Consider the following 21825-nt stretch of genomic DNA (forward strand, 5'->3'; position numbering starts at 1 on the left):
AGGAGGACAAAAAAAATCCCCATAGGATCCTGAGACCAGCTGGTGCCTCTTGTGATGCTAGTGACCTTCGCTGTGTTGCTGAACTAAGACAGGGCGTAGGGCTTCGAGCCTGGACCACCCCTGCCCGGCCCCCGTAGTACCCGCTGGAGTCTCTAGAGCGCTCCCTCCCTGGATCTCCCTAGTGTGCCCCCTTTCCTCGCTGACTCTACCTCCCATCTCCCCAGGGTTGTGGCCAGGTCAAGGCCGCTGTGGCCCCAGGCATGCTCGGTGCTGGGTGGTCGGAGTTCCTCCCCTGGGCCCCACCCTCTCACCAGATAAGAAGCTTAAATCCTCCTCCTGCGGGGGGGGGGGGATTAGACTCAAAGCAACTAAGTTAACTGGGTTCAAAGCCAATTCAGACTCAGACCCGCTGAAGGCTGCACCCAGAGACCTGCACTGGAAGCGTCCCCTTGCACTTGCTGTGCGGCGCCCTGAGGGTTCGAGGTGGGCAAGGCTGGGGAGGTAGCTTGGGTGCCTTCCCAGGGTGAAGCCAGCTCTGGTTACCCCTGGCCCGGCGGCCCTAACCAGCGAGTGCCACTACTACCCAAACAAGACTGATATCAATTCAGGGCAAGCATTCGGGTTCCTGCTCTTTCGCTGCTCCTTCTTTTCCCATCTTCACACGATCCTTTTACTCTTTCTTCTGCCATTAAATCTTCGTGAAGGAATCAGTTCACGGCCTGCAAGAAGTCCAGTCTCCAGTAGGTGAGAGCCCTGGGGCCACCTGATAGGCCAAATCATCTACTGTTCTGAGCCCGCACACCTGTTCAGGTGTGCCTTTGCGCTACACATATTCGCATTTAGGGCTTTCGGTTATTTTGTTTAAAACGAACAAAAACAGGCATTGAGTTTGTCGTTCTCTCGCTCCTTGAGCTGTCGCCAGGTTTCAGAAAGTCCGGGGGAGTCCGTGATCCAGGCTTGTCCGTCCGCAGCCGGATGTCTAAGCCGGAGCTGCTCCCCACCTGGCCTCGCCCCGCGGGCGACAAAACCGTCAGTCTGGCCGCGAGAGAGCTTCACCTTGCCAAGATCAACTCACATTTTCATGTATTCAAATGAGAAATGTTGGGAAGAACTACTTGCCTCTGGGCAATCCACAGCCTTGGAAGGAAAAGTTAAGTCTCCCATCTTCCCTAGAGAAAAATTACTTGCATCCCTGCAGGAGCGCTCACTGTTCCTCTCCGGCACCTCCCGACCCCAGGCCGCATCTGGATCCCCGTGGTCCTCTTGAGACGCTTGTCCTGAAAGTTAGCTACTGCTTCCATCGGCTGAGCTAGTTGGAAGATTTGCTCAGCCGGTCCCTATTTCCTAAACTAGCCCCTCAAGGGCGGGGATAGGTCGGGCTCACTGGCCTTACTTACTGTTTCCTCTAATTAAAACACAAGAGGGTTCTGAAGGAAGATGGAAAATGATCGTTTCACATAAAGAGCTGGAAAATAAAGGGCCAGGGTGGCAGATATCCTACTGTGTACCACAGACTGTGTACCACAGGGCTTTGAGATCCCTGGCGTTTTCCAACTGCTGCCCTAGTGTGTGGTCCGGACTTCATCCTTCACAGGACAACAGTCCAGTCCACGCTAAGGGGAACCAGCCACGGAAGCTGAGGTCTCCGAAAAGTCAACGAATTTCACCTTTTGCTTCCAGGGTTGCAGCTTAAATGTAATCCTTCCCTAAGGGCAGAAAGTAGCCAAATCTTTAGCTTCCTAAAGCCACCCACCCCCTCCAATCCACAGGAGTGCCGCACTTTCTACACACCCAGCAGCAGCGTTCCCACATCCTTAGGTGGTTTAGCTTGGCTTATTCAAATGTGATTATCCTCACATTTACATAGTTCTATATAACTGATGATTTCGAAACAATCAACTAAACCATACCATTCATTTACAAAGACAATAAAAGCATTTCATTTTCCCACTGTATTCATGTCCTGTCAACCCCCTCTAATTTTGAGAGTGAGTAACAGACACAAGTAGGAGGTTTTTTTTTTTCTTTGTCCAAAAATATTGATTGGTGGGCAATTTGGGCTTGCTGCTTCTCCTGTTTCCAGTAGCTATCCTGGAGTATACTGGGGCTGTTTATCGTGGTGACACAGTTATTTGGACTTTTGGTGTTTTGTTTTGTCTTTTGTCTAATGGGTTACAGAGCAAGGCCTAGCTCATCTTGCTTTTTTGGTTCAGTTTGTTTTTGAAGAGGCAGAGTTGTCATTGGAGCCATTGGCTTAGGTGGGCAGGGACTTCCAGTATTTTCTGGAATGGTGTGATTCAGGCTCCATGGTGTTCCTGACTCAGAATAAGGAAATGTTTGCCCACTGTTGGACATTATAAGTGGCAGCAAGCCCAAAGCAGCTCCCCAGAGTGAGAACTTAGGCTTTCCCCAACTAACAGTGCATTAGGCTTTAGTTCCATGTCTTGCTACAGGGACCTACCTGCTCTGTCCTTAACATCCCATACAACAAATTGTCCTCACCCTATCCTTTCTTGTTTGTTTCCCCTTATGGTCACAAGTAGCTCCCAGAATTTCCTCTGAGGAGAGCCTGGAGCAGAACTGACTAGCCCTGAGATTGGCCTGGCTGGTTTCAGGCAGGGGGAGATTCCTGAATTTGGAAAAGGAATTCAGAATGGTCAGAGGGAAAAAAGCCTCAGACCCCCAGCTTTGAGCCTCTTGAACCTGGGTCTCAAACTGATGGCTATCAGGTAATATCAAAACAAAATGTTCTCCTTCTCTAGCTCCCTGAAAATGGATAGAATCATAGTGGATATAGGTTGGTCGATGTACCGGCCCGAACAAATATTTCACTTTCCCTCGCTGTGAAAAGGCAGTGGCAACAGCATATATCAATAGAAGATATTGATTAAAAGTTAACCCCATCAATTTTCCATCAAGCACAAACGTTTTACTCAGAACAGTACAGGAAAATGTCGGGGTTTAAATAATGTGTTTAAACTGGCAAATAAATAAATAAAGGGAAGAGATTTCTGAGGTTGAGGTTACACAGGGTACAGAGCTTGCTTGCTGGGCCTCACCCTGCACTGGCTGGTGCTGGGGGCTCTAAGGCTGCCTAACAGAGGTTGCTTGGTGACAGTCACCTTCAGGATCTTCCTTGGTTCCCTTTTCTCGGTGGGCCTTGGTAGAGGGAGCAGGCATTATCAGACATTGGCCTCCACACTCCCTCCACCCTTAGAGTACAAAGTATTGTGTTCTATCCATCTTCCCTGAGTCCTGTAATGACTTTTCTTAAAGAAACACCACTCACCAACCAGAGAGTCCTCAACTTAATTTTTCCTCACCAAATTTTATTTGCCATGCAAATAGGCATCGGGAAGTCGTTATGAGAGTGCACAGCTCCATCACCTCTTCTGAGGGTTCTCCCACTCCATGGACACATCTGGTGTTCTGTGTCCTCTAGAGGTGTCTGTGCTGCTCAATCAAGAAAGAGCTGCTTGAAGCTTGGGTAGGGCCAGACTCACTATATACTGATAGGTCTCGCAGGTCTGATGTAAACTTGTTTTCCTGCAAATGTTTTTGAAGATGCAATCAATTTGCAGGTTGTACTCAGCTTATCCAACTCCCCTTTTCTCACCAAGACAAAAATACCTTCTATTGTGAATCTCTCTGGCCTCCCTATGACCACCCCAACACCCCCCACTGAGAGAAATGGTTTCAATAAATAAAGCCCACTGATGGGGTTGAAGGTCAGTTTACACTGGAGCTGGAGCTTCTAAGACCCCTGCAGGTGCTGGAATGGGGATGAGGCAGGTCGCCCTCATAAGACATCAGGGAGGAACTGAGGGCTAGAGAGTAGGTGTGGAGATTCAGTCTGCTGTCTGAGGATGTGCAGGGGTGAAGTCTGGACCAGAGCACCCTGCTGCTCATCTCAGGTCTGCTGGGATGCAGACAGTCACAGAGGTGGACTTTACCTTCCTCCTCCAAATGAGGCTCTGGGTCACGGTGCCTGGATTTGGCAGTGTCTGGGAGCGAACAAAGCCTTGAGGACTGGTGTGACAAAGCCAGACCTGTTTCTATTTCAGGAATGACGGACCCTTGTGAACCTGGGGATGGGGGGGACCAACTGTTGTGAGTGGAGTGACGTAGGTTGATGAAAAGCACCCGTGTGGAAAGGGAAGTCCTAGGAGCACCGGTCCCTGAAGATTTCCCTCCTTCCTGCTGAGTGATGAGCTCTGTGGTCCCCGTCTCCTGGTAAATCCCAAGCAAAATGTCTTCTGCTTTTCACATTTCACTGTCACTATCATCAAAGGTGGCAACTAAAACATGAGAGAGACTGAAGGTTGAAATCAGACATGAATCCCAATGGGTGATTCTGCAGGAGGCTGGTTCCCTCTGAGCTGCCTCACTTGTCAAAATGGACATATTAGAGTTCACCCCATACCAGCTGAAAGCAGAGCAAACTGAAGACACAAAGGTAGGAGAGAGCTTCACAGAGTTCCAGGGGCACAGGCAGGCTGGGGGTGGGGTGGGGTGGGGTGGGGAGACTGTGTGGCAGGTGGGCTTGCCTTGCCACCCAGGTATACCTTTCCTTCTCCCTCCAAGGATTTTGTTTGTGGTGACCAGCCTGGACTTTCCCTGCTAGCCACCCCAGTGACATTCCTGTGTGGGGACTGGACAGAAGGTCCTTCATGTTTCCTGAATCTTCCTTGACTTCACTCTCTCTCAAGTTGCCAAGGACCTATGGGCGGGGGCGGGGTGGGGAGGCTGAAAGGAAGAAGCTATGTGAAAACCATGCATCTCCCTCTCTGGGCTGAACACAACTCAACTAGGAAAGTGGAACACATTTTCCTTTCCTTGCACTCCCATTCAGAAAGGGGAAGACAGCTGTGCTCTAGCTATCTTAGGTTCTAGAAACCGTTGTCCCAGGCCAGGATCAGCAGCAGTTAGTGGGGAGTCTCAGCTCTTCCTCAGTCCTAAGCTCTTCCCATCACATGGGCTGTTGAAAGTCCTGGAGAAAGCCTGATGGGGGTTTAGATTCAGGGGTACCCCTGCAAGAGAAGAGGGCTAACAGGAGAGAAGCTGGGAGGTACTGGGTTACCTCAGGACCTGAACTCAGGGAGACCTGAGATGAGAATTCCATTGATCATTCCTCCTGACTTTTTGGCTCACACCACTCCCCTTCCCCTGGGCAGAGCCAGAAGGACCCATTTACTCTTCGTTTAGAGAAGTACCACTTAGATATTTTCTAAAATCCCCAAACCCAAGATGTCATTATAACAAGGTATCTTTATTTGCTGTCTTTAAGACTATTTGATTTAGATTCCCTTTAAAAAAAAAAAGGTTTCTTCCTAGGAGTGAAAGTCCATCAGAAATGAAGCAGGAACACTGGACTCACGGTGGATCCTTCAAATACTAACGATTATAAATATTACCTTGTGTGTACAAAAGGCTTAGTGGAGTCCTAAAGCTTAATTAAGAAAAACAATACAGTGTGTGGAAAGAACAAACCACAAGAGGGTCTCCTCGGGCATGGACTCATCTGCTGGGTGAAGATTCATGAGTGATTAACCCCTCCCACTGAGGGAATTGGGAAAGGCTTGCAGTTCAGTTGTTGATAGAGGGGCTCTCATGAATAATGTCACACAAATTTCAGACAGTGCTTGGGTGGGCTAAGAGGGTCCTGTGTGCAGGCTCCAATAAGTTTTTGACTTCTGCTTCTCTGAGCAATCGGAATGGGGACAGATAAAATATTTCCCTTTACCGGAGAATAGAAAAACAACACATCTTCAAAGTTTATTAATTTTTCTTGGGTCGGTACTGGGGGAGGTGAATAGAAGACACTGGGCCAGCACACAGTAAGTCTCTGGCAGTGAGCGCTGGTTAAATGAGGTTCTGTTTTTACAGCTTACTTGGGGGAGAGCTGTTAGTTTTTCTAAGCACAAACGGGCATTGGTTCTCTAAGCTCAATGTTTAGGCTACAAAGCCGGTACAACTGTCTTACATACCTACCTTCAGAAAAAAAGAATGGTTCTGACCTCAAACTCAGTAAAATCCCCACTGCATTACCATGCTTGGAACTATCTAATCAAAGCCTTTGGAGGACTGCAGTGGACGGGGAATGCTAGATGTCAGCTCCTACCTCCAAGAAAAATAAACCTTTAATTCTCAGCCAACTACACCTGCTTACATGTATCTTTTCTTTTCAATGGGTCTCTTTACTCAGAGGTTTCCCTCTGCTCCATGCTTGCTATTTTTATCTTACCTAAGAACACTGAGATCAGACCAGGCGCCAGACTTCTGAGGCACCCTGGGGAAGAAGTGGCTGGCTTGCTAAGGTCTGTTGTTAGAAAGACCTCAGAGTTCAAGATCTAGGGAAGACTTGGTCACCAGTGTTGTTGGAGAAGACTGGAGGCAGCCAGTCTAGGGTGAACCTTAGAGAGCAGAAACTGTCTCACAATATATGCATTTATTTCCATGGGGGGTGGGGTGGGGTGGGGAGGATAACGGTATAGGAACATTTGGCCAGAGCTTCTTCTGGATGTTGCCCCAGGAAGCTGACTTCAGTGGGGGATGCTGTGTGGTTTTCCTGTCTTTTGGGTTCCCAGTTGGATTTGGCCAATGAGGGGCGATGGATACTTCTGTGGCTTTGTCCTTCTGTCCTCTCTTTCAGTTTAGCTCTTCTTGTGTTCTGCTAACTCCTAATGTTTGTAAACATCTGGTGAGCCTCTCTAATTCCATTCACAGTCAGGGCAAAGAATTCTTTGACTCTGTCTTTCCCCCATGCTACTTCTTATTTCTTTGAGCAGCTAGTTGTTTCCTCTGCAGACCTGACAGGAGTTATTTCCCCTGTCATCCTTTTAATACTGTAACTCATAGGGTTTCTACCTGTTCCTTTTACTGTCTTGAGGTGGAGGCATGGGGCTTCTAGGTGGTTGTGCTTTTGAAGGCAAGGCTGTCCTTGGGTCTAGCCTCAGAGCAAATTTGGAGATAATCTGCTTTATACCCTTTGCTTGTATTTGGTGAAATGCATTTTATATCTTCACTAAAACAATTACAGCCCCAACTAAATATTAATTGATTAAGATTGTTTTGACCTTGGCTGTACTGACCTTGCTGTCAAGCAAGGATTGAGACTTTTGCTAAGTTGTATTAATATAACCTGGCTGTGAACTAAGTCCGGCATATAGGAAGTGAGTATTCATGTACATATTGAGAAAGACCTTTGGCTTTCATTTCCACAACATTCAGTACTACCTTGAGTTTAATTCTTTTTAGGCCCATAACTTGATAACAATTCAGTATTAACTAATGCTAGGATGGTGACATTGTAAGTATTTCTTCATTGTGGAATGGGCCATTCACACTTTTTTCTTCTTTTTATTAGATATTTTCTTCATTTACATTTCAAATGCTATCACAAAAGTCCCCTATATCCTACCCCCGCCCTGCTCCCCTACCCACTCACTCCCACTTCTTGGCCCTGGCGTTCCCCTGTACTGGGGAATATAAAGTTTGCTAGACCAAAGGGCCTCACTTCCCAGTGATGGCCGACTAGGCTATCTTCTGCTACATATGCAGCTAGAGACATGATCTCTGGGGGTACTGGTTAGTTCATATTGTTGTTCCACCTATAGAATTGCAGACCTCTTCAGCTCTTGGGTACTTTCTCTAGCTCCTACATTGGGGGCCCTGTGTTTCATCCTATAGATGACTGTGAGCATCCACTTCTGTATTTGCCAGGCACTGGCAAAGCCTCACAGGAGACAGCTATATCAGGGTCCTTTCAGCAAAAATCTTGCTGGTGTATGCAATAGTGTCTGCGTTTGGTGGCTGATTTTTGGATGGACCCCCGGGTGGGGCAGTCTCTGGATGGTCCATCCTTTCGTCTTAGCTCCAAGCTTTGTCTCTGAAACTCCTTCCATGGATATTTTATTCCCTATTCTAGGGAGGAATGAAGTATCCACGCATTAGTCTTCCTTCTTGATTTTCTTGTGTTTTGGAAGTTGTATCTTGGGCATTCTAGGTTTCTGGGCTAATATCCACTTATCAGTGAGTGCATATCAAGTGACTTCTTTTGTGATTGGGTTACCTCACTCAGGATGATATCCTCCAGATGCATCCATTTGCCTAAGAATTTCATGAATTCATTGTTTTTAATAGCTGAGTATTAGTCCACTGTGTAAATGTACCATGTTTTCAGTATCTATTCTTCTGTTGAGGGACATCTGGGTTCTTTCCAGCTTCTGGCTATTATAAATAAGGCTGCTGTGAACATAGTGGAGCATGTGTCCTTATTACCAGTTGGAACATCTTCTGGGTATATGCCCAGGAGAGGTATTGCTGGATCTACCGGTAGTACTATGTCCAGTTTTCTGAGGAACCACCAGACTGATCTCCAGAGTGGTTGTACCAGCTTGCAATCCCACCAGCAATGGAGGAGTGTTCCTCTTTCTCCACATCCTTGCCAGCATCTCCTGTCACCTGAATTTTTGATCCTAGCCATTCTGACTGGTGTGAGATGGAATCTCCAGGGTTGTTTTGATTTGCATTTCCCTGATGATTAAGGATGTCCATTCACACTTTTTTTATCCTTAAAAAAATTTGAGCATTGGCCTACTTCTCATCTACAGGATTATTTTATGGTGCTAGGAATTGACCCTAGGGACTTGGGCATGCTTGATAAATGCTCTGTCACTGACCTACACCTCACAGATTCTTCTGTGATTTAGTTTCTGCCATAAATGTTATAGATTTTCACCAGATTCTTATTTGCACCATAATTTTGTTTATTTAATTACATAAAATTAGAGTCTCGTGGTTTCTGTGGCTTAATGTTTAAAAGTCTTCACAAATCAAAATTTTTCATCCAGTTAATTTTTTTTCCTCTGTGTGTGTGTGTGTGCATGCAGAATATAAAGATATACCTTTATTTTCCAAATCTTTTAAACTCTGGGCAGACTCTAATTATGAAGAACCTTGTATTCTGCCTGGAGAACTGCATTTGGACTTCCTTCTGTTGGGTACTATGGAGTTATGGAAGCTGAGATGTGATGGAAATGAGTTGTATTAGTTAGGGTTTACTGCTGTGAACAGAAACCATGACCAAGACAACTCTTATAAAGATGACATTGATTGGGGCTGGCTTACAGGTTCCGAGATTCAGTCCATTATCATCAAGGCATGAACATGGCAGCGTCTACTCAGACATCGGGCTGGAGGAGCAGAGTGTTCCACAGCTAGGAAAAGGGTCTCAAAGCCCACGTCCACAGTGATACACCTACGCCAACAAGGCTAGACCTCCTATTAGTGCTACTTCCTGGGCCAAGCATATACAAACCATCACATTCCACTCCCTGGCCCCCATAGGCTTGTTAAAACACATGACTCTATGGCGACCATACCTACCCATAGCATAATGCAAGACACATTTAGTCCAACCTCTAAAGCCCCCATAACAGTCTCAACAATGTTAAAAGTTCAAAGTTCAAGGTTTCTTCTAAGATTCATCCAGTCACTTAACTGTAATCCCCAAAGTAAGACAGGAAACCAGCTGGGCAAACTCCAAACTCTGTATCTCCATGTCTGATGTCAAAGCAGTCTTCAGATCTCCACTCCTTTTTCATCTTTGTTGACTGCAACAAACTTCTTTCTCCTGAGCTGGTAATACTCTCTATTAGTAGCTTTTCTCAGCAGAAAACTCACAGCTCTGGCATCTTGAACATCTTGGGGTCTCCAAGGCAACTTCAATGTTACAGCTTATTTCAGTGTCTGGGATGGATGATCTTATGGGCTCCTTCAAAGGGCTGGTGTCATTTCTTCAGCTCTGCTCTCTGTAGCACTCTAAGCTCAGGTTAATTTCACTCCCCTGCCTCTGTGGTTCTTGGTGGTTATCCCATGGTACTGGCATCTCCAATACACTGGGGTCTTCTGCGGCAACTAGGCTTCACCAATAGCCTCTCATGGGCTGTTTTCATAGTGCAAAGCCTCAACTCCTTTGCATGACCCCTTCAGTTCTGGGCTGTCAACTGCAACTGGGGCTATATCTTCACTAGTGGCCTTCCATGGCCTCTCACAGTGCCAAGTCTCAGCTGCTCTTCATGACCCCTTCATGTCTTCAAAACCAGTAACACCTGGGTGACTCTTACACATTACCAAGTACAGTTGCAGCAGGAAGTATATAACTTTTGCTAACTCTGGAAGACAGCTTCTTTGTGCTCTCAGAAAACACTTTCTTAGAAGATTTCACCTCAGTGATGCTGATCTCTTCTTAATTACCACTAATTTCTTAGTTCCAGCTAACCAGCATCAATTTTCCTAGTAGTCCCTTCTATTCTTGACTCTAAAGCCAGAGCCAAATGGCCCAAACTGCCGAGTTCTGCTGAGGTTGGAACAACTCCCCACACGTTCTATTACTTTATCACTTTCTGTTTTTCAACTCCTTCACTGCCTAAGCTTGGCTGTCCTGGAACTTGCTCTGTAGATTGACCTTGAACTCAGAGATCTGCATGGCTCTGTCTCTTGAATGCTGGGATTAAAGGTGTGCATCACCATGCCTGGATTTAAGCCTTTCTTCACCTAGAATCTGCTCTGTTCTAGGCTGGCCTTGAACTCAGAAAACTACTTGCCTTTGCCTCCTAGGATTAAAGGCTTGTACTACCATTCCTGGACCTAAATTAAGCTAGCCCAAAAGTCACCATTCCCTTAATTCAATTTAATATATGTGCACACAGAAGTCAGCTCCATTTCACTTCCTGGTGCCCCTTTATATTTTTCCTTTGTAAGCTTGCTCTTCATGAGCAAGAAGACTGGCTTCCAGGCAGCTAGGATGAGGGTCTCAAAGCCCACACCCACAGTGACACACCTACTCCAGCAAGGCTACACTTCATAACTGTGCCACTCCCTGGACCAAGCACATGCAAACTATCATGTGAGTTACGATTACTTCTTGTGTATGAACCAGAGGCGACTCCAAAAGTCATGACAAGAGAACTAGTGGGTAGACATTGCTGAGTCACAAGGATTTGGTAATATCATAGAATTTCATTGCCTGCTTGAATAATCTTATTCTGCTCTGCTGAGTCAAATTCCTTCTCTTTTAGATAAATCCACATTAATTTTAGTTAGAAATACCACAGAATGAGTATGAAATGGCTTTGGATTTTAGATCAATAACCAACATCACTGTGGTTGTTTTAATGAGAATGGCCCCCAAAAGCTCAGATACTTGAATGTGTAGTCCTCAGTTGGTAGACCTGTTTTGGGAGGTGTCTCCTTGTTGCAGAAGGTGTCTCTGGATGTGGGCTTTGGGGTTTCAAAAGCCCAGGCTAGATTCAGTGTCTGTCTCTGTCTTGCTCTGCCTCTAACCTATAGATGAGATATAAATTCTCAGCTATTTCTCCAGTGCCATGCCTGTCTGCCTGCTGCCATGCTCCTCACCATGGTGGTCATAGCCTCACCCTCTGAAACTCTAAGCAAGCCCTCAAGTAAATACTTTCTTTTATACATTGCCTTGATCTTTTCAGTAATATAAAAGTAACTATGACAGAATAACTCTCCTACCTTTCTGTCCATCTTTCTTTTGCTAAAAATGGACTTGGAATAGACATTCCAAGCACAGGACCAGCTAAGGACCTCCAGTGAAACTTGTGTCTCTTTGAACATCAGTGCCTTACTTATTAAATGATAATAATAGTACTTAGCTCATGGACTGTGTTTTCCTCACCGTCTGACCACCTGAATACTTGTGAGGCGTGGATACCGAGATGGTAAGCACAGAAAGGTGCTTTGCTGTTGCCCTAAAGGAGCTACTTCCATGCCCACAGTGAAGTCATCCTCATAGAGCATTCCCAGGGCATTTGGACTTATGTGACCAGTGTGATGGAGCCTCAGGGATGCTGAGCCATTTTCTGCAGAGTCCTTTCCATTTGTGAGCATTAAGCAATCATTTTGAATGTGTCCTGTGAGGGAGCAAAACAAACCTGCAAGGTAAAATTATTATCCCATCGTAGAGGTGAGGATGAAGAAACACACAGCCTACTTAGAGGTTTCTCTCCCAAGTCCTGGGAATGCCAAAGAACACTTGCATGATTGGGCTGTCTCTGGGCTCGACTCACATAGTTGTAGTGGTAGAAGATTCTTCTCAAAATTTGGGGTAGCCTCCTTCCAGGGTCTGGGACTTCATCAAGGATCTTTAGAAGTGCTCATCTGTGATTGGGTTACTTCACTCAGGATGATATCCTCCAGATGCATCCATTTGCCTAAGAATTTCATGAATTCATTGTTGTTAATTGCTGAGTAGTACTCCATTGTGTAAATGTACCACTCACTGATAAGTGGGTATTATTAGCCCAGAAACTTAGAATATCCAATATACAATTTGCAAAACACAAGAAACTCAAGAAGAAGGAAGACCAAAGTGTGGATACTTCGTTCCTTCTTAGAATAGGGAACAAAATACCCATGGAAGGAGACAAAGTTCGGAGCTTAGAAGGAAGGAAAACCAGCCAGAGACTGCCCCACCCAAAGATCCATCCCATATACAACCACCAAACCCAGACACTATTGCATATGCCAGAAAGATTTTTCTGACAGGACCCTGACATAGCTCTCTCTTGTGAGTCTATGCAAGTGCCTAGCAAATACAGAAGTAGATGCTCACAGTCATCTATTGGATGGAACACAGGGCCTCTAATGAAGGAGCTAGAGAAAGTAGCTAAAAGGGTATGCAACCTTATAGGAGGAACAACAATATGAACTAACCAGTACACCCCAGAGCTCGTGTCTCTAGCTGCATATGTAGCAGAAGATGGCCTAGTTGGCCATCACTGGGAAGAGAGGCCTCTTGGTTTTGCAAACTTTATATGCCCCAGTACAGGGGAACGCCAGGGCCAAGAAGTGGGAGTGGGAGGGTAGGGAAGCAGGGTGGGGGGGGGAGGGTATAGAGGACTTTTGGGATAGCATTTGAAATGTGAATGAAGAAAATAGCTAATAAAAATTGAAAAAAAAGTAAGTGAAGAATTCAGAATATGAAGCTTATTTAACCCCCCACCCCCACCTCACCCCCACCCCACCCCACCTCTCCCCAAGGCTCCCTAAGCTTCTGCTCACTTGTTTGAAGTCACTTTCTCTCTCCCAAGACGACCACTGTTTTAGGGATTCTATTGCCATGATGAAACACCACAACTAAAGCAACCTGGGAGGAAAGGGTTCATTTGGTTTACTCTTCCACATCACTGATCATCATAAAAGGAAGTCAGGACTGGAGCTCAAACAGGACAGAAACCTGGGGTCAGGAGCTGATGTAGAAGCCATGGAGGGGTGCTGCTTACTGCCCTGCTCATCCTGGCTTGTTCAGCCTTCTTTCTTATAGGACCCAGGACCATCAGCCCAAGTGCCACCCTCCCACATCAAACACTAATTAAGAAAATGCCCTAGGGACTGGAGAGATGGCTCAGCGGTTAAGAGCACTGACTGCTCTTCCAGAGGTCCCGAGTTCAATTCCCAGCAACCATATGGTGGCTTACAACCATCTATAATGGAATCTGATGCCCTCTTCTGGTGTGTCTGAAGATAGCTATAGTGTACTCACATAACATAAAATAAAATAAATAAATGTTAAAAAAGAAAATGCTAGATAATGCTATATAACTTATAAGAAAGAAAAAAAGAAAAAGAAAAAGCCCTACAGGCTGCAACCAGACCTATCTCTTGGAGGCATTTCTCAACTGAGCCTTTCTCCTCTCCAGTGCCTCTAGCTTGTGTCAGGTAGACATAAAACAAGCCAGCACAGTGATTATGCAGGCTTACGTGGAGGCTACGTTTTTTGTGGTTATTTGTAATATGTCAACTGAGTGTGCTTTGTAAGTGTCTGTTTAGGCTATTCTGGAATTTGAGCTCTATATAATGGACTCAGATAACACGGGGCAGTCTGTCTAGCTTCTTTGCCCCCACATTGCATGTGTGAGAGATTCTGTGTTGATGTCCCCAGTGTGGAACTTGATTCATTTCCTTTGTATAATCTGTTAAGATTTATGACCACACATTTTGTGAATTTTGCTTTTAATGAACATTTGGGTTGTTTTCAATTTTTAGCCAGATAGATAAAATGGCTAAGTTTTTTTTTTAATTCAAATATAAATGGTAACAATTTGCACTTTTCCTAAAAAAATGTATATATTCTGTATGTGTCTGTTGCTGTACTTAGCAAAACTGGTGAATATTAAGTATGTGTATATTCAACTTTAATAGATAAGGTCCATTGTTTCTTAGATCATATCAGAAAAAGCTGAATATTGCAGAATTTAAGCTTATTCTCTATGTCCTGGAAACTTGAATCTCATGCCTCAGAGTTCAAATTTCTCTATAGGCGAGTTCACGGTGATCAATGTGGCAGTACACTCACAGGTAATACAGACACACTCCTTTAGAAACAAATGATTGTATGTCTGTATAAGGAAAGGTGTTATAAATGGCTCATTAAGCTAGGCGGTTGGCCATTCTGGGAAAAACAGCTGTTGTAGGTGATGTATGACCAGGTTTCCTCTTGGGACCCGTTTCCACCATCCATTGAACTGAGACCTCTCATGAAGGGTTTAAGCTGCTGGAACCAGGGCCTGGAACTGATTTCTGGACACTAAGCCTTAGGCAATCCACTGTGACAGGGGTTGGGAGTGGACCATGTGCGGAGCTCAAGTGTTGGAACCTCTTCGAGGCGAGGCTCGTTGCTAAGCAACAAGGGAGCCGGGCCTTTCTTTCCCCATTTAGCTGGTAGAGCTGCCTGGGCCTCCTTGGGTGTTGGCAGTCTCTGGGTTATCTGGTCCTTCATCATCAGCTAGGGGAAGTTCTGGCCTTCCTGAACCAGCCAGGTAAGCAGAAGCTGTGGACAGGGTGCAGTAAATTCCTTTGGACTCTGGCAAGACTCTGATAATTGGCTGAGCTAGTGTTCCCACTTTCTTATCCACTTTGGTGGGTTCCAGTTTCACAAAAGTCGTGTCAAATCCGGGGTTGGCGCGTGATGGAGGCAGGAGTAGTTGATGGGCTTCTGTAGACTATAAGCTTGAGCTAAAGGAACATTTCTTTGGGTGAAACGGGCATGGACTGAAGAGGCCCCAGAGAACTTCCAGTAGAGGATGACTAGGCTTCGGGCCGGGGGCGGGGTGGGGGAGCAGGGGGATCGTGAAAAGGCGGGGTGGGGGTGGGGGATAGATGGAAACGAAGGTGAGGAGTTAAGATACCTGCGAAAAAGCTCAGAGTGCAGGGAATTAATGTCACCCGCTGACAGTCTCAGCCACCCTGAGCCAGGAGAGCTTGTTTTGAACAAACCTTAACTACAATTAGGCGAGAATGTGCAATGGAGTATAGCTAATTTCAGAATAGAGAACTGTTGGTCTTGAGTTTGGGAGTAAAGGAGATATTATGGAGCTTACTCTAAGGGTTCTTTGCTACTGAAGACTTCAGACAAAGTAAATCTTTTTGCAGATTTGTGTTAAGATGAACTTAAGGAATAGTCTTTTTTTTTTTTTTTTAGTATTCATATCTAAATATTTACAATTTGCTCTTTTCCTGTTTACACCTTTGAGTAGTGGCAAGATTTATAAGCACAAAGGTACAATCTACCTACTGAGGAGTCCACACAGGTATATTCACCTTTAGAACAATAGCTACAATCTGAATTTCCGACCCTTTCTGCTCACTCTGCCGTCCATCCACACCTGACTCTCCCCTCTAGCTCCGGCAGCCACTGAGTTCTGCTGTGTGACATTACAGAGGCAACTGTGTGCTCTAGAGTCTTAAGGAGACAGTATGTTCACTTTTGTCTGGCTTCATTTACTCAGGATGGTGGCTTGCCAAAGCCCTTTCCCCAGTTATCTAGTGTACTGTAGCAATGTGGGTTTTGTTACTTTGTGTTTGTGTTTAAGACAGGGTCTCACTATATAGCCTGGACTAACCTGACTGTGACCCCCTGTCTTTGTCTCCTAAGGGCAGGCTTCATAGGCATGTTCTGTCATGCTTGGCCCTGTAGTAAGTTTTGAAACCGGATACTGTAAATTGTCTAGATTTGTCTTCCCTTTTGAAATTATTTGGATGATTTTAGGACATTTGAACATATCGTAGAATTAGCTTGTTATTTCTGTTAAAAATGTCTGCTGGGGATTTATTTTTTTTTTTTTTTATTTTTTATTTTTTTTTTTTTTGCTATTCATAGATTAAAAGCCAACATAGTCTGCTACAATCTCCAGAGAATAAATGGGAAAGTTTGGTAAGTGCTGTCAGAATAGGTGGCTGACAGCCACACATTTCTAGCTTAGTATCAAAGCAAAGTAGAAACTGCTGCAAAGCAGAAAGGAAAAAGAAATCTGGAGTCCTTTCTGGAGGGGTTGGTATGGTCTAGGGAGTTCTCCTCTCCCAGAGACAGGAAGTGACCAGGCTACAGACAAATTCAGAAATTCTCTACTCTATTCTCAGTAATAGACATTTTAAAAGGAGGAAGGAAAAGAAAACAGAGGGAAAAGGGGAGACAGTTTGAGCTGAAATGAAAAAACTCTCTCCCAGCATTCTGCCTGAATAGCAACAAATGCCATGAAAAGCAATCAAGCAAACAAACAGAGACACAGTGAGAAACTATTGTCACAAATCCATATTGGTCCCAGGCCCCCAGTGCACCGCACTCTTAGGAAACTCAGAACAAATGTCACTATTATATGCTAAAACCTGACCAGAATACCTCTGCATTATGGGGAAGAAACTGTGCAGCTTTCAGTGAGGCAGAAACCTGGATGGAAACAACATTGTTCGGAGAACATAGATACGGGTTCCCACTAGTGCACCTGACACCAGGAAGGCTTGCCCAGTGGGTATGAAATAATGGTACAGATTTCCACTTTACATCTGTAAAGAAAGATAGTGCTAGTGTTTGTGACCCAGTCTTGCAAAGGGCCACCTACCATGGAGAACAGCATTCCTAACCCAATATCTTGAAGGATACCCACAAAACATCTGTGCCAAAGACTACCCAGGGGTGTGATAGGCATCTGGGAGCCACAGAAGGAACAGGTGGGGGTTGTGGCTGGACAGAAAGGAGACAGACCATTCAGACGGTGTCGGTGTCCCTCCACCCAGCTCTCTCCTCTGCACAGTTACTCATCTTCTACTTAGTATGCATTGTAGTGTTCCCGGCCAGCTCTGTCCTGTCCTGTGCTCCTTGTCCCCCTTCTTCTTTACCTTTTCACTACTCACGTATTCATTCTTCACTTTCGCCCTTTGATAAGCGTTTCTCCAGAACATGAGCTGGCTTGGTTTGTGGTGTCCATGTGTCCTGGATGTCTCAGAGCTGGGATTGCTTTAGGCTATTTGATTGCATATCCAAACCTCCCATTCATTTTTCAACCTTTGGCCAAAGTTACCTCATCTCCCCGTCTTTTTCCCCTGCTGTTTTCCACCTGCTATTTATTTCTCCCACTCTCTACTCACCTCTCACTTCATCTCCTTCACACTCCTACCTTAGGGCAGTGGTTCCCAATCTTCCTAATGCCTGCATGGCCCTTTAAGACAATTGTTCATGTTGTGGTGACACCTGCAACCATAGCATTATTTTGTTGCTACTTCATAACTGTAATTTGCTTCTGTTGTGAATTGGAATGTCAGTGCCTGTGCTTTCTGAGGGTCTTAGGCGGCCTCTGTGAAAGGGGCATTCAACCCCCAAGGATCTTTTGACCCACAGATTGAAGCCACTGCCTTAAGCTCTTATGGTGTAAGGCTCTGTCATTCTTCCTTGACTTCTTAAAATGGTGAGTGCTCAGAGAGGATTGTTTTGATTTTAGTAACACTGGATTTTTATGGAGGCCCCAATTTTTGATAGTATTCTATTCTTAGGGGAGTACCAGGCATGAAGTCTGGTGTCCTGACAGAGGATGGCAGGTAGGTGACACCCCAACCTTACCTCAACATAATTTGTCTTGAGCATTGCATTCACTGTCACTAAAATAATCATAATTTTAAAAATTCATTCAATGGTCAACTCCATGTGTGTAAGTCTCAATATAAAACACACACACACACACACACACCAACCCCCCCCCCCAAAAAAAACAAAAAACAAGACAAACAAGCAAAAAGCAAGGCAATCTGACTGCTCCAGAAGTTACCGATCCCAATAAATGGCCTCCCAGTGAAAGAAAATTATATGACATCCCAGACAAGGAATTCAAAAGACTGATAATAAATATGTTCAAAGAAATCAAAAAGGACACAAACTCCTAAATAAATCCCAAGATAACAAAAAGGCTGAATGAAATAAGGAAGTCAATATAAGATATGAAGGTAGAATTCAATAAAGAGATAAAAATAGCAAAACAAACAAACTGGAAATGAAAAATTCAAGAAGTTAAATAAAAACCTCTGAATCTATGGGAAGACAGACTATCAGGACTTGAAAAGAACATATGGGAGATGGAGCATTCAGTTAACTATGAAGATAAATTAATAAAACCATATGAATGAAACATGTGAGATCTATAAGGCATCATGAAAATCAACCTGTGATTTATGCCTTATGATTGTTTCTAAGAGACTTGAATTCATGCAATGCACTCCAGGTAGGGCACTGTAGACCAAAGAAACATTTCCACCGCAGTCTTACTTAGTGAGCAGTGAGTTTGCCAGGGTCACTTATGGGAAAACTGATGACTCGAGGGCAGTTGAGTCACCGAGATGCCTACTCTGCATGGGCAATGACCCATGAAAGTTGCATCCCTGAGGCTCCCTGTGCAATGCACTGGCATTGGAAGGGTCCTTCTCTAGCAGGTGTTACTACTCGTATCACAGATGGCAGGAGCCTTGGGATCTTTCAAGTTCCATCAGATCTGAGACCTGTAAGCTTCTGTTTTCTTTCTAAGTCTTACGAACGTCTTTCCTTCCTTCCAAGAGGGAACATAACAATTTGGATGAAATTGCTACATAGTATACTGACTTAGTAGAACAACAATTTCTTGTTAAAAGCTTAGAAGACATTTTCAATAAAAAGTAATAGCAGAACATTGCCCAGATCTAGACGAAGAGAAGAGATGTCTATTCAGGCAACATGTAGAAAAAATAATAGATAAGACCAGAAAAGAGCCTTCCCACATAATACTAAAATTAAGATAATAAATATACAGAACAAGGAAAATATACCCAAACTTGCAAGTGAGAAATACCAAGTCATATATAAAGTATGAGGCAGGGGAGCAATCATATTCATAAGAGATTTCTCATCAGAAACCTTGGTTTTTCAAGCTCAGAAAGAAAACAGCCAACATAGCTTACTATACCCAACACAACAGTCATAATTTAAGGAATAATAATTTAAAAAATTCTAAAGTAAAATTCTAAAAGTAAAATAATTCATGACCCTTAAGCTAGCTGTATAGAAAGTATGTGAAAGAAACCTTCATTCTGAAACACAGGTAAGCACTTGTGTCTATGATACTACAGTAAAGAACAAACTGTGTTTGAACTGCAGGTAAGCAAGTGATGGAAATAAAAATACTAACTGCTACACATCAACAAAATGACAAGAAACATAATATACATCTTTCAAAAACAACTCTGAATATCAGTGATGTCCATTCTCCCCTTAAAAGACATGGAGTTGCAGATTGCTTTAAAAGACAGAACGACTCTATTTGTGCCTCCAGGAAATGAGCCTCACCAGGCAAGGCAGATTCGACCTTACATCAAAAGATGTGTTTCAAGCAAATGGAATGAGGAAGCAAGCAGGTGTCACCGTCCCAATATCCGGTAACACAGTCTTGAAATGGAAGTGGTGTATTTCAAGTCCTGAAAGTTAATAACTGTCAACCAAGATACCTAGAAAGGTTACTTTAATGGAGAAATTTATGGGTAAATACGATATTTGAAGACAAACACAAGTTAATGCAACAGTAAGTTACTGCAGAAAATTATTAAAGGAACACTACACACAGAATAAAGAAAAAAAAGTTTTCATCCACAGAATACAGGTGTCTTAGTTAGAGTTACTATTACTGTGATGAAACACCATGATCAAAAAGCAGGTTGGGAGGAATTTATGCTTCCATATCACAGTTCATCAGCAAAGAAAATCAGGATAGGAACTCAAGCAGAGAAGGCACTTGGAGGCAGGAGCTGATGCAGAAGCCATGAGAAGTACTGTTTATTGGCTTGCTCCTCATGGTTTCTCAGTCTGTTTTCTTATAGAATCCAGGACTACCAGCCCAGGGATATCACCACCTACAATGGTTTGGTCCCCTTTCCATCAATCACTAATTAAGAGAATACTCTACAGGCTTGCATGCTTACAGCCTGATCTTAACATAAAACTAGCCAGCATAAGAGGAAAGAATGCATTTCTTTAAGGGAAGAGATCAACAGAGAACTAGGAAAGAATCAGTCATCTCCAATGCCACAAATCTGCAAAAGTCCTATATCAGCAGGGGAGAGAGAGAGAGAGAGAGAGAGAGAGAGAGAGAGAGAGAGAGAGAGAGAGAGAGAGAGAGAGAGAGAGAGAGAGAGAGGAGAGAGAGAGAGAGAGAGTCTCCTAGTAGACATGTGGACCAGGGAAATGATCAACAAAATCATCAGAAAGCACACAACATTATCAATAACAACCTAAAATATAAATGGTCTTAATTCACCAACTATAGGCATATAGGCTAGCTGACTGGATAAAAAAGATCCAACTATGTTTTGTCACCAAGAAAATCACAAAACTAGGAAAGACATCCAAACTATGAGGGTCAGAGTTGGAAGTAAACCCATCAAGCAGATGGAACCTGCAAACAAGATAGACGAGCCATTCTGATACCTGATAAAGCGGACTTCAAACCAAAGCCAGCTGGATGAGACATGGAAGGCCACTACATATTAATAAAGGGACAGATCATCCAGAGAATAGATCCATTGTAAATATGTATGCACTGAATCTTAGGCACCCTGGCTTCACAAAGCACACAGTGAAAAACATAAAAGACCACATTTGTCCTGATGTAATAATAACTGAGGGATCTCAGCACACTCTACTCTCACATCTAGATAGAACTTCCACACTGAAAATCAGTAAGGAAACACCAAAACTAAATAGACATGCCACATACAGAGTATCCCACTTCTGCTAGGGAACATACATTCTTAGCTGTGCTTAGAGCCTTCTCTAAAATTAGTCAAATTATTGGCTACCAATTGCCTTTACAAATACAAAAATTGTGGTAATTTCCTTATCTTATCATACAATAACAAATTAAAGGATAAATCAATAAATAGCAAGACTAACCCCAGGGAACACACAAATATTTAGAGACTGAATACTACATAAAATTATTATTATGTTTTTTTTTCGACTAAGGAATTATCCCTTCATTTTCATTAAAATTTTAGATTATATACAAAGTACTATGCTTCATCGAGACATGTTTTTAAAAGATTACTACATTTATTCATTCATTCGAGAAGGGGCATGAGTGTACCACAGTGCAAATATAGAAGTAAGACAACAACTTGCATGGGTCCATTCTTGCCTAACACTGGGTTCTGGGGTATTTAAGTCTTGGTGGCTGCTGAACCACCTCACTGCTCTCATGTATGGTGTGTGTGTGTACCCTTGTGTGTGTGTATGCACGTGCAAAGATGTGTTCTAAGTTTGATTTTAAGAGTTGGTTCTGTCTTCATCAAGGCTTCAAATATTATGGAAAATGTAGAAAGAAGAAAAAAGTTATTGTCTCATTCTCAGAATTATTCATATGTTAGAATATATTCTTTTATATCTTCAAGGAAATTCTGATCAAAGCACAAATAGGTCTTCTCGTTACCACTGAGTTTACAAAAGCAACA

The 21825-nt window shown here is 43.8% G+C and overlaps 1 protein-coding gene across 15 annotated transcripts in view; it reads left to right on the forward strand.

Annotated features, from left to right (window-relative positions):
• Window positions 1–21825, forward strand: part of Ttc6 (tetratricopeptide repeat domain 6) — a 191208-nt gene that overhangs the window by 2693 nt on the left and 166690 nt on the right. Inside the window, exon 1 of one of the 15 annotated variants that reach the window (NM_001312644.1) lies at window positions 14719–14846. The exons of the other annotated variants lie outside the window; for them this stretch is intronic. The gene's annotated coding sequence lies outside the window, so the exon portion shown is untranslated. Of the gene's footprint in view, window positions 1–14718; window positions 14847–21825 lie in introns of those variants that run through there. 15 annotated transcript variants of the gene reach the window in all.

The sequence above is a fragment of the Mus musculus genome, chromosome 12 (assembly GCF_000001635.26).
Source record: "Mus musculus strain C57BL/6J chromosome 12, GRCm38.p6 C57BL/6J".
NCBI lineage: Eukaryota > Metazoa > Chordata > Mammalia > Rodentia > Muridae > Mus > Mus musculus.